The sequence below is a fragment of the Atta colombica genome, unplaced genomic scaffold (genome assembly GCF_001594045.1).
Source record: "Atta colombica isolate Treedump-2 unplaced genomic scaffold, Acol1.0 scaffold17, whole genome shotgun sequence".
Classification (NCBI taxonomy): domain Eukaryota; kingdom Metazoa; phylum Arthropoda; class Insecta; order Hymenoptera; family Formicidae; genus Atta; species Atta colombica.
The window spans coordinates 34,743-47,170 of record NW_017259261.1 but is presented as its reverse complement, the minus strand read 5'-3'; the positions used below and the strand labels follow the sequence as shown (position 1 = coordinate 47,170).

The 12,428-nt window shown below is 31.9% G+C and overlaps 1 protein-coding gene across 1 annotated transcript in view; it reads right to left on the bottom strand.

The window, feature by feature from the left end:
- Positions 1–8,038, bottom strand: part of LOC108686259 (extracellular serine/threonine protein CG31145) — a 234,514-nt gene extending 226,476 nt beyond the window's left edge. The window contains exon 1 of the mRNA XM_018191470.1: positions 7,933–8,038. The gene's annotated coding sequence lies outside the window, so the exon portion shown is untranslated. The remainder of the gene's footprint in view (positions 1–7,932) is intronic.
- Between the last annotated feature and the right edge of the window lie 4,390 nt (positions 8,039–12,428).

Here is a 12,428-nt window from a genome sequence, read left to right as displayed (position 1 = left end):
AAATTCAAAAAAATCTATTTACTGATCTTATCAGTTTGACTTTGGGTGGCGTCAGATCGACAACATGCTGATTTTTTATAATAAAATGGAACACCCTACTTTTGATTCCACAATCTAATAGCCGATGTCGCGTGTTTTCCAACACACAATACAGTTAATTTTTATTGAGAATTTTTCGAGTTATGATAAGATTATTTCTCTTATTTTCATTTTTGAATTAAAGATTCATTTTCACATAAAAATGAAAATAAGAGATACAATCCTCCAATGGCTTTGATCTTGATAAATAATATTCAGGACATTCTAAGCAACATTCAAGAGGATTTAGCCGTCGATCGAACATTGCTTGAGCATTGCTACTGCCAATGATATTGTAACTTTACGAATTATAGACTTGATAAAGTACTTAATGAAAAAATATTTTATTATAGTGTTTTGAAAAGCTGTCGAGATAAATTACAAGAATATGCAATGAAAAATTGAGGGTTCCATTTAAAAAATTCAAAGTGATCTTGCCCTATCTTCGACAACGCCATCCAAGATCAAATCAATGATATTATCTTACAAAATTTGAATATCACGATTCTCTAATTTAAAAGTAACAATGAAAGAAATAGAAGGGCTCAGAGGAATAGGCGCTGTACAGAATGCGCTAATTGTTAAAAAAATATCTCAATATAAAAGTTAAATTTATTATATATTAAAGAGATGACAGAACAACCAATAATCATTAAATAATCATAAAAATTTTCCTCGTACATTTCGATTAGTCTTCTAATTTTCTTCAGCGATAATAGACACAAAAAAGTTACATAGTCTGCCTACATATACGATAAAGAGCGGAAGATGTAAAATTTATTTCCTACAGGGAAGCCAAACTAAATTCTCTGTCAAGAATACATTTTCCCATGCCAATTACAACACTGGATAGAATATTACAATGTCGATGTCTCTCTCAAAGTCACAAAACTTTTGTTTAAAACATTTTTCTCAAAATGCACTCTTTTATCAGTGGAAAGATTAAAATGATCTATCCTATATGTATGTACAATACATATACAAACAAGATCCTGTTTTAAAACATCCATTGAAATATCTCGGAAACACTTTGTAAATAAAAAAATGTTTCAGACAAAAGTTTTTTCTTTACAAAGAATACAAGATGGTATTATTGGTTTGAACTTGGATAGCGTTACCAAGTCAGGGCAAGATTACTTCAAATTTGTTTAATGGGAGCCTCCATTTTTCATTTATGTAGCTCATATTATTGTAGCTTATCTCAAGAATTTTTCAAAACACTATAATAAAATATTTTTTCATTAAGTATTTTTCGAATTATAAGGCTTGAAAGTTATGATACAATATCGCCGGCATTAGCATTTATTATCCAAAGTGTCCGACGAACAGCTAAAATCTCTTAAATGTTGTTTAGGATCATGATATCATTTTTCTATTGAAGCAAAACTATATATAACTTACGTGATTACTTCAGCAAAAAAATTATCTTAAATGCCACATATATACCAGAGGAACTTCACAAGTCTGATATTTCCTAAAATCCTCGTCACAAATTATCTAAAGTTATATGGAATATAAAAATAAAACTATAAAAAGAAAACTATAAAAGGAATATAAACTATAAAATTTATTTTCTAATTTGAAACAGTATCCATCTTTCAAAAACAAAAAAGTTCTGATCTTGGAAATAAAAAGGCCTAAGTACGTCATATCAAAAAGTATCGATTTGCATGGGTTAAATATGAACAATTATTCGAAATCTGGAAGAAGGCAACAAGGATTATATTATAAATCAATATATTATAAATACATATCTATAAATACATTGATTTATTATTGAAATTTAGTATTACAAAATTTAGTTGGATAATTTAACTAAAAAAACACATACGATGTAAAAGTGCCTTAATTTTCAAAATATTAAAAACTATTATTGGGAATACAAATAAATTTCTGCCGTTTTTTGTCAAAAATTAAACATTTATTACGAAAGAAAGGTACATAATGTTTTATTCTAAGTAATGGCCATCGCTAGCCACTACTTTTTCCCATCTTTCTGGTAGCATGTGGATACCGTGTCGGAAGAACGCTTCATCTTTTGAGGCTATCCAATCATCGATACAATTTTTGATATCTTCATATGATGTGAAGTGCTGCCATGTCGATCGGAACAAGTGGTAGTCGGAAGGAGCAATGTCTGGAGAATACGACGGGTGAGATAGAACTTCCCATTTGAGTGTTTCTAAGTAGGTTTTGACCGCCGCCGCAACATGTGATCGAGAATTATCATGCAGGAGAATAATTTTGTCATGCCTGGAGTAGTAATGGGCGCGTTTTTCTTTGAGTGCTCGGCTCAATCTCATCAATTGTGTTCGGTAGAGAGCCCCAGTAATGGTCTCTTCGGTTTGAGCAACTCATAATACACGACACCAAGCTGATCCCACCAAATACACAACATGAGTTTTTTTCCATGAACATGAATATTCGGCTTGGCTGTCGATGTTGAAGCATGGCCAGGTAGTCCCCATGATTTCCTCTTTTTTGGGTTATCGTAGTGGATCCATTTTTCATTACCATAACTATACGATGCAAAAAACCCTTTCGTTTATGCCTGACAAGCAGCATTTCACATATGAAAAATCGGCGTTCAACGTTTCACAGCTTCAGTTCATGGAACCCTTGCTTTTGAATCATTCCCAATGATTTCAAACGATATGAAATTGTTTGTTGAGTCCCTCCTAATGTAAGTGCAAGTTCTTTTTGCGTTTGGCACGAATTTTCATCCAATAATGCTTCCAATTCCGCGTCTTCATACACTTTCGGCTACGTTCTTTGTCTTCGATGTCAAATTCACCGTTCTTAAACTTTTGAAACCACTCACGACAACTTCTCTCACTTAAGGCAGCATCACCATATACTTCTACAAGCAATTTATGAGCCTCAGCTGCAGATTTCTTCAAATTAAAGAAGTAAATCAAAAATTCCCGCAAATGACGCTTATTCGGCTCAAAACTCAACATTTTCGTACAAAAAAAATATATGATGCTGATACAAAATCGCTAATATTTCAAGATTATGGTGTCGCCGGATGTCCAATCTTACGATATGTCGTTTTACATCGTTTTAACTATAGTTTATTAGTGGCGCCGTCTTTTGCAAACGGCGGAATCTTATTTGTACTCTCAATATAAAAAAATATTATATTATTATCGGAAGAATTATTGGACTCTGTGTATATATAGTGTTTGGAAAATTAATAATAAGTTTTCCGCACAAGGACAGAATGGACTAAACTGAGAAGAAAAGTCCATTTTACAATTGTTGCAATTGTAAATAATGATTAACGAGTTATTAACTTATGAAAATAGTCAAATTCGGCCAGCCTACTGCCAAATGCAAGCGCGCGACAAGACTGCTTAGCGCGGTAAAGCGCGCGCTCGCCGTCGCTAGACATGGCGATTGCCGCTTATAAATAACGTGCCAAGCGATGACGGACGCACGCCTCGTCATGGGGTACGAAAGATTTATCACTAATTTGCACGCTCTGTGTGTATATATATATATATATCCTGTGTGTGCGCGCGCGCGCGCGCGTGTGTGTGTGTGTGTGTGTGTGTGTGTGTGTGTGTGTGTGTGTGTGTGTGTGAGGCAATTTTTGTCAAAAAGGCTCTTCCCCCTGTCTAAAATTCATAGGGGCTTACGGGATTCGTTTTGGATTTAAATTGTTGCTTGAGATATCTACTTTAAAAAAAAATGTGGATTTTTCGGAAAATCGAAAGGCGCATTCAAGATAGTTGCTAAAATGAACAAAGTCGAGCGGAAAAAAAAAGATGGTAAAAAAGATGGTAAATCTTTAGAAAAATTACATGATCTAAAAAATTAATGGCAAATTTTTCCATGTATTTTTAACTGCTGAATCTGATAATAAAATTTGGCCGTATTTTGGCCGCCATTTTGAAAAAATTGCAAAAAATTCGCTTCTGTATATCTCGGAAAATATTGATTTTAGAAAAAAAAGTGTTCAACAAAAAATAAAGCTCTTAAAATTCTCTTTGGTGACAATGAAGGTCCTATGCATAATTTTCATCATTTTAATCGTTTACGCGTAATATGACTTTGAATTACGAAATCCTTTCAATTAGACTATATATATAGGTTGTGCAGGATGTACAAAAAGTTCCGGACTACCTTAATAACTCTTGAGAAAATGAAAATTGCGAAAAAAAGCAATTTATTAATGAGATAGGTCTACAGCCCTATATATATGTATATATTATATATATATATATATATATACTGAATAAGTCGATAGAATAATCCAATAGCTAACACTAGATCGCTGACTTGGCCCTAATACATGATTCCGAAAAGTATGTACTAAATTCATAGTGCGCCTGTGACATAGGAGCATTATTAGTCAACACATCTAAGTTCATGTATATGTTATATCGACACCAAATACGATGATTGATTGCAATTTACCTATGAAATATTATCTCCGGATTTTTTCCACTTAAACTGTAACAACTTTTCACGCGGCAAGATATCGGCACTGTGACTTTTAACGTAAAAGCACGAATATCACGCGTACATTACGTAAACATATAGCCTTATCGCAGTCATTACACATTTGTGGCCACCGTTTTATTCCTACATCACACTATGTAGTAAATAGGTTTTGAAATCAATTTTTATGCACGATATACAATGTCCAATAATTCATTCGACAGTGTTCAGGTAGACAGTGGACAGGTAGAGCGGACTAAATTGAGACTATAATCTGGCAAGGCTTGTCCCGCGGCCCACACGCCGAGTAATAGGCGTGCACCTAATAGTAGTAGGCTAGGCGGACATGCATATTTGATGATCTTTAGAGATTAAATATTGCGAAAATTGTTTCGTTAAATATTGCGAAAATTGTAAAATGGTAGAGGACTTTCCGTCTCAATTTAGTTCGCTCTATCTATTCACAAATTCTGTCGGATGAATTATGGGACATTCTGTACAGAGAAATCAGCTATCTAATATTAGATATAAATATCCAGGTGTATAAGCTTAAATTCGCTGTTTGCTCATAGGCATTAGTGAGCGTACAAAGCTGGGCACACAACACACTTTTTTTGTGTCCGGCATCTGTCAACATTAATCAGTGCACATCATCAGCAATTTCATACAACAAAATACATTTTTTCTTTCGTAATCATGTCTAGTTTTTTGCTAAAAAAAAAAAGCATATGCGGGAAGCTTTGCTTTTCAGTTTCAATTTAAAGAAATCAACTGCCGAATCGCATCGAATGCTTGTGGAGGCTTATGGCGACAATGCTTTATCGGAAACAAGTGTAGAGATTGGTTTCGCCGGTTCAATGACGACAATTTTGACCTGAGTGACAAGAAGCGTGAAAATCGGCCCAGGAAGGTTAAAGACTGTCAATTGCAGGCTCTTTTGGAGAAGGACGATACCCAATCGCAAAAAATGTTTGCCGAGCAATTGGGTGTTTCTCAAGCAGCTATTTCCATGCGGCTACATGTCATGGGGTTCAAAAGATCGGAAAATGGGTGCTGCATGAACTGAACAATAGGCAGATGGAGCGACGCCAAAACACGTGCCAAATTCTGCTTGCCAGACAAAAAATAAAATCGTTTCTGCATCGGATTGTGACAGGCGATGAAAAATGAATCTATTTTCAGAATCCTAAACGCAAGAAATCTTGGATTGATCCCGCCCAACCATCAACATCTTCCTCAAGACCAAATCGCTTCGGACGGAAGACGATGCTGTGCGTTTGGTGAGATCAGGAGGGTGTCATCTATTACGAGCTTAAAACCTGGTGAAACTGTTAATGCTCACGGCTATCACCAACAACTGATCAAATTGCACCGTGCTCTGCGTGAAAAAAGGCCGCATTATCGGAAAAGACATGACAAGCTGATTTTCCTCCACGACAACGCATCATTGCACACGTCAACAATGACCCAAAATGACTACTTGGAGACACTCAACTGGGAAGTGCTACCCCATCCCGCTTACTCACCAGACCTGGCACCTTCTGACTATCATCTGTTTCCGTCGCTAGGCCACACGCTCGCTGAGCGGGCTTCGATTCTTATGAAGACGTCCGAAAATGGCTTGATGAGTGGTTTGCCTCGAAAGATAAGGAATTTTTTTTGGCGTGGTATACACAAATTGCCCGAAAGATGGGAAAAATGTATAGTTAGCGAGGGCAAGTACTTTGAATAAATTTGTTTTTGCTTCCTAGGAAAAAAAAAGATTTTTCTGACTAAAAACAGCGGATTTAAGCTTATATACCTGATATAATCGGAACACAACCTTCACACATAATGACCGGCAAATTAAATCAAAACAACCAATCAAAATGCTTATCCTAAGACTTCGGACACTTTGATTGGTCAAAGCGCAGCCGCCTTGTTCAAGACGACTACGCATCTTTGGGAAAGAAATATATATCTTATACTAATATACATAGACTTATATTCTTATACTATGACTTTGATAATATATATCAAGATCAGAGTCGTCAGAGCTAGATCGATTATTTTCAATATTTATCGAAAATATATTTTATTTTATAGCTTCTTTTATCAATATCGGTCAATATTAATTTATTTGATTTTTCTTTTTTTTCTTTCATAGAATCAATTAAATCAAATTCAGTTAACACATTAAGAATAATAAAGCAATAGTTAAATAAGAGTTACACACTGCCAAATGTTGAAAAAGCGTTGTAGAAATTTTTAGAAAACGCATTAAATATTTTAAATATTGAAAGAAAAGTGTACTAAATTTTTATAAATATTTTTGTTTGAATAGTGCCAGTTGAATATTTATTAAATGTAAACATATATTTATTTGGTTTTTGCGAACGTAGCATAAAAACCATTAATTTGATTCAACTGTCGATACTTTTTATATACAATAGCAAATATTTATTTTCTGTAAATAAATGCTATATTAGCATTATTAAAACAATTATCTATTAAAATTTACATTTTGACCTCAGTCGATAAATTTGTATTTTTCCTAGGTATTTTAAAAGAATAAAATTGATATAAATTGATATATAAGCTTTTTTATTTTATAATCATTAGTTTATAGAATAAATTGCTAAGTAAAATATTACTTGTAAATGTCGATGATTGAATGATGAAGACGCTCGCCTGAAATGCGGGAGATCCAAGTTTGAATTCCAGCTGAGGCAATGTTCTTCAATAATTTAATTGCAGATTTAAAATTCTCATTAACATCAAATTATTATTGTAGTATTCTTATAAATGTGCTTTTTAACATATAAAGTTATTAAATTGCTTGTTAATTTAATAGATATGTGATATTATTACTTTTGTTCTGTTGGTATTTCAAGACTGAAAAAGATCGCGGTTTGCAGAATCAGATGTGTGCATAAATTCACATAGAAATATTTAAACACTAAAATCTGCATCGATCGAAAAATAGGATTTTTTCTTGTTGATCTATTACAAATTGTATATTACGAATTGTTCAGTAATTGTAATAAAAACATAATGTATCTCTTTACACATGTCGATAATAATATTTATACACTAAGAAAAAAATTATTAACTTAAATAAAAATTAAATAAAAAATGCATTTAGTTCATAATGATTATTTAGTCCAAGTATTTATATATTTAAGTTAACAAAATCTTGTAATTTAAATATATATAACATATTATTTGTTCAAATTTCAAAAACCAATATTTGTTTAAATTAACAAATATTTGCTTGACCCATGATCGTGGCATTTAGTTGAATCAATTAATATTTTTTGAGGTAGCAATCTTTTTTCTCAATGTACTATCTTCGATTATAATCTCGAATCACAATGAATTATAATAAGCAAATAATATGTATACAAAACAGTTTGATAAACAACTCACCGATTTCTCTCGATGATCTGTTTTCCATGACTAGTTTAGCTGCGACGTTGTTACATGTTGTTAATTTGGAGTTAATTCGTACCGATTAATTATGCGTGCACTAATCATCTGCAAACCAAGACCATGCTTGTGAATAAATACACATTATCATCCAGTAAACTATTATTTGTTTCAATATAAATTATAAACAGATGACTTTTTAGGATAATTATTTCAAATACACATATGCACATAATATAAAGATAATATTCATGGAGATAATTTTTATAGGTGCATACCAAAGACAGAGTAATCTCTCTCAAAATAATGAGAGATAGGGACCGAGGAAGATGACCAATTTCCGTCTCATTCTCTCTCCCTTTACATCGATGAATGGAAAGTGATACAGATTGGCCTTCTTCCATAGTCTCTTTCTCTTACTTTTATAAATCATTTTGACATTACGACTCGCGTAGTCCATTCTCTATGTCTTTGGTATACACGAACATGATGGTATCGATTAATCATCGTCTATCTGAATCACTAGACTATGCATGGACTATGCATCCATCATGCAAAAGTGTTTAATTCCGACCACCATATTGCGACAATATCCATCAACGTGTTGTCGACTGTTTAAGTTGGCATTAATAAGAGAACTCAATAAAATACGATAAAATACGATATTTTGTTCTGTTTTACGGTAATTAGTGTGATTACTTGATTTACAAGTTTTAGAAAAATTATAAAAGATATAAAATATAAAGTATAACATAAACGCTTGTTGTTTTAAACAATGACAAAATAAACGATAATATACAAGCTTAAAATAGATGATTAATTTTATTACTATAAAGTTATTGACATATTCGAAACATATTTCGACTCATACAGTACCTTCTTCAGTCATTATTATCATTCAATCATTAAATTATAGAAAACAAATAAATTAAAAACTGCCATTGTCAATTAAAAAAAGTATCACATGACATAAAAAACATGATGCAATGTAGTCAGAAGAAATCATATTTTAATCCAATGTATCAAAATTGTATCCTTAATAATAATCTTCCTTTTATGACTCCTTCTGACTACATTGCATTGTATGACTCCGTGAATAACTTTATAGTAATAAAATTAATCATCTATTTTAAGCTTATATTACCGTTTATTTTGTCATTGTGTAAAATATAATTAGCAACAAATAAAAATTTAATGCCTAAGGTCGAAGTTGGATCCTAGATGCTTTAAATAATGGCAGTTTAAAGGCTTAGAACGCTCGTACGAAAGATATTCAAGATTACATAAGATATTCACGTTCGATTCCCAGCCGAGGTAATATTTTTCGCAATGGATTTATTTTCAGTATATTAACATCTTTCTAATAGATTGCCTGATTGATCAAATTATTAAATTGTTTGTTTATTTAATTGTTAATTTAATTTATTATATTACTATGTATAATAGTTTAATAATGTATAAGTTTAGCGTTTATAAGTCCGAAAAATTAATTCGGCGCGCAATTCAAACGACTACATATTTAATATATGAATTAATAATTAATAATTAAATTATAATTTATATAAATTCACAGAAATTAATATATAAATTAATATATAAATTCACAGAAATTATTTAAAACATCTAAAATCCAGCTTCGACTGTTGTAGGCATTAAACACTTACTTGTTGTGTATTCACACATACTTAATAAATTTATTGAGATATAATTAGATCAAATTAATAAGTTTAAAAAAATATTAAGTATTTGTTCAAATTAAATAAATTCTAAATAAATTTTATTAAAAAAGTAGAGATACTTATTTTTTATTTTATCTTATTTATAACATAATACGACAAAATAAAAAAGAAGTAGGATACTTTTGAAATGACATAGTGTAGATTGTAGGTCTAATGAAACAGAAAATTGTGACATATACAGAAAAATCTTTAAGCACTCTCAACATCTCGTATTTTGATTAAAAAATCATTTTCAGATTGGTACTTAAAAAAATGGTGTTTTCGCTGTTATTTAATTTCAACATTTTTTATACTTGAACAAAGGAAGAAGAAACTTCTCCAATGATATATTTATCTCTCTATGATGGAAAATGAGCTGCGTTCACAAAAATGACCATTTTTATTTCCTAATATTCCGAACTTTAACTATAATAGAACATTTTATTCTGTAGTATTTTCTTCTGTGCACATATTTCGAGTGCGTTGAATCCCCCAGCTAATGCTAAATATTCCTGAAAGATTCATAAATTCCTAAAATCCCCAAAAAAACATTCCAAGAATATTTAGGAATATTCCAAAATATTTACAGAATGTAAAAACACATTCAAATATCGGTTAAAGATTCCATTTATATATCGTTACATATATGTTCCGCAAAATTTTAATTTTTCCAAAAATTCCAGGTCCAGTTGTCCCTGAAAATCAATTTTTAAATTTTATTTTAAACATAATTTTACTAAAAACACATTTCACACTTTCATCTTCGAGCCAATTTTGGGGCTTACTGCTTATTTTACAAATGAAATGCTGCACTCTTTATATTCATTCTCAAATGATTCTTGTTAACAAATAAATGCTCTCCGTCGCAGCCCTCTGTCAAATGATTTTCATGATACATACAAGAAGTAGATTCATACAATATTCTAAACATTTGTATATTTTGTTACGATTCTATCACTGTGCCGAAATATTTGACACATTGGGAATACAAATTGAACTTTGTAAATATTTTTACATTGGGCCGCGTTCAATGCATCCTGAATCATTACAATTTGGCTAATTGTGAATTATCAAATTTTTCAGCAAACGAGAATGAATTGAAATGAATTGAAATGGATTCAGATTTTTAGAAATATTGATTCACGAATGTTAAAATGAATGCTTTTTTATTCTGAATGCATTTTTATTCATTTATAGGAATTGCATGGAGCATATCTCTATGTCTTTCAATCTAAAAATAATATTAGCTTTTAGCTGTGCATTGTGAATACTGTTCAATTCAAAATTTTGAATAAGAAATACAGTTTCTCAATCCAATTGCATCCAATTAAATCTAATTGAATCCAATTGAATCCAATTAAATTTAAAAAAAAGTATTCGCTATTTAAAATATGCATTCGAATAGAAAAAAATTTCAATCCATTTTAATCCATTCTTATTTGATGGGCTTTCATGAAGTCACATCAAATCAAAATTAGAATAGAGAGCACTATCGAGAGTCCGTATATGGCAACTTTACATCGTTGATACAGTATTGCTTTCATGTTTTTCTTAACAGGTTTATATATTGCACACTGGACGCGATGAGTGATGAGCGATAGGTAATGAAAATTCTGCTTTGCATTGTCAAGTGAGAAAAAGCAGAACTTTCATAGACATCACTCGTCGCTCATCATCTATCGTGTCCAGAGTGCAGTAGGCATTAAGAATTAACGTTACTTGAAAGTAGAAACTCAAGCCCTAAGTTACTTACGATTTCGAATTAACAAAGCGCAATTAACGTGAGTTAATACAAAAATAAAATGTACGACACTCGCAATAAGTTTTGCTACATCTGTGGTTTATTTGTTGATCAAAAACATCGATTTAAGTTTGAATGAAGTAAAATAGTAGTTGAAGCGTTTGTATGCACGTTTAAAAACACTGTTGAATACTTTAACCACTAATGCGCTGTCATTACGGGGAAGTATCCTGGACGCAGAGAAATCGGTTTAAAGAAAAAAAACATTGACATGTTGACACCTTCTTGCTCCATTCTGACCTTTTAAGGTCGTACCTGGAAACATCCAGTATATAGATACTCATTCATTATATGTGTCAATTGTAGGGCTATTTATGCAAGTCGAGATTTATAGGGCCTATAATTATGCATTCCTTAAACCTCTTGTCATATGAATTAATATAGTATGGTACATCTTTGAGTGTTCATGCCTAAGTCTCAAATGGAAGTTCTTTACGTAGCTATCCAGTAAACAAAAAACATTTTGGAACATTTCAGCAATATTGTATAATAGCAATATTACTACAATGTTACTACAATATTGTTGAAATGTTCTAAAATGTTTCTTGCTTACTGGATAAATATTATATGTCGCGTATATAGCTATTAATTTCCTTACATTGCGTGTAGTTTCTAAGGTTGCCGCGCATACCCGTACATTGTTAAGTTATTAGCCTGACGGCGACACGCAGCGCTATGATCTAAGTTTTTTGTTCGTTGCGCGTTAGCTTGATTCATTATCATTTCTATCCGGTCGTTGTTGTACTTGTTTCATGTCGTCACGACAATGCCCAAATAAATTTTTATACTTCGATAGTTTGTGAGTCATTCAGTGCACATAATCACACGCATCAAATTAAAAGAATAGAATTGGCGTTCACATACACACGCGACGCAAGTCGCCAAGGAAATCAAAATTTCTCAACATTTGGTCCTTCGAGCCGGATACTCTCGAACATTCGGTATCATTAACTGCTGCATTCGGCATTACCTTGTAT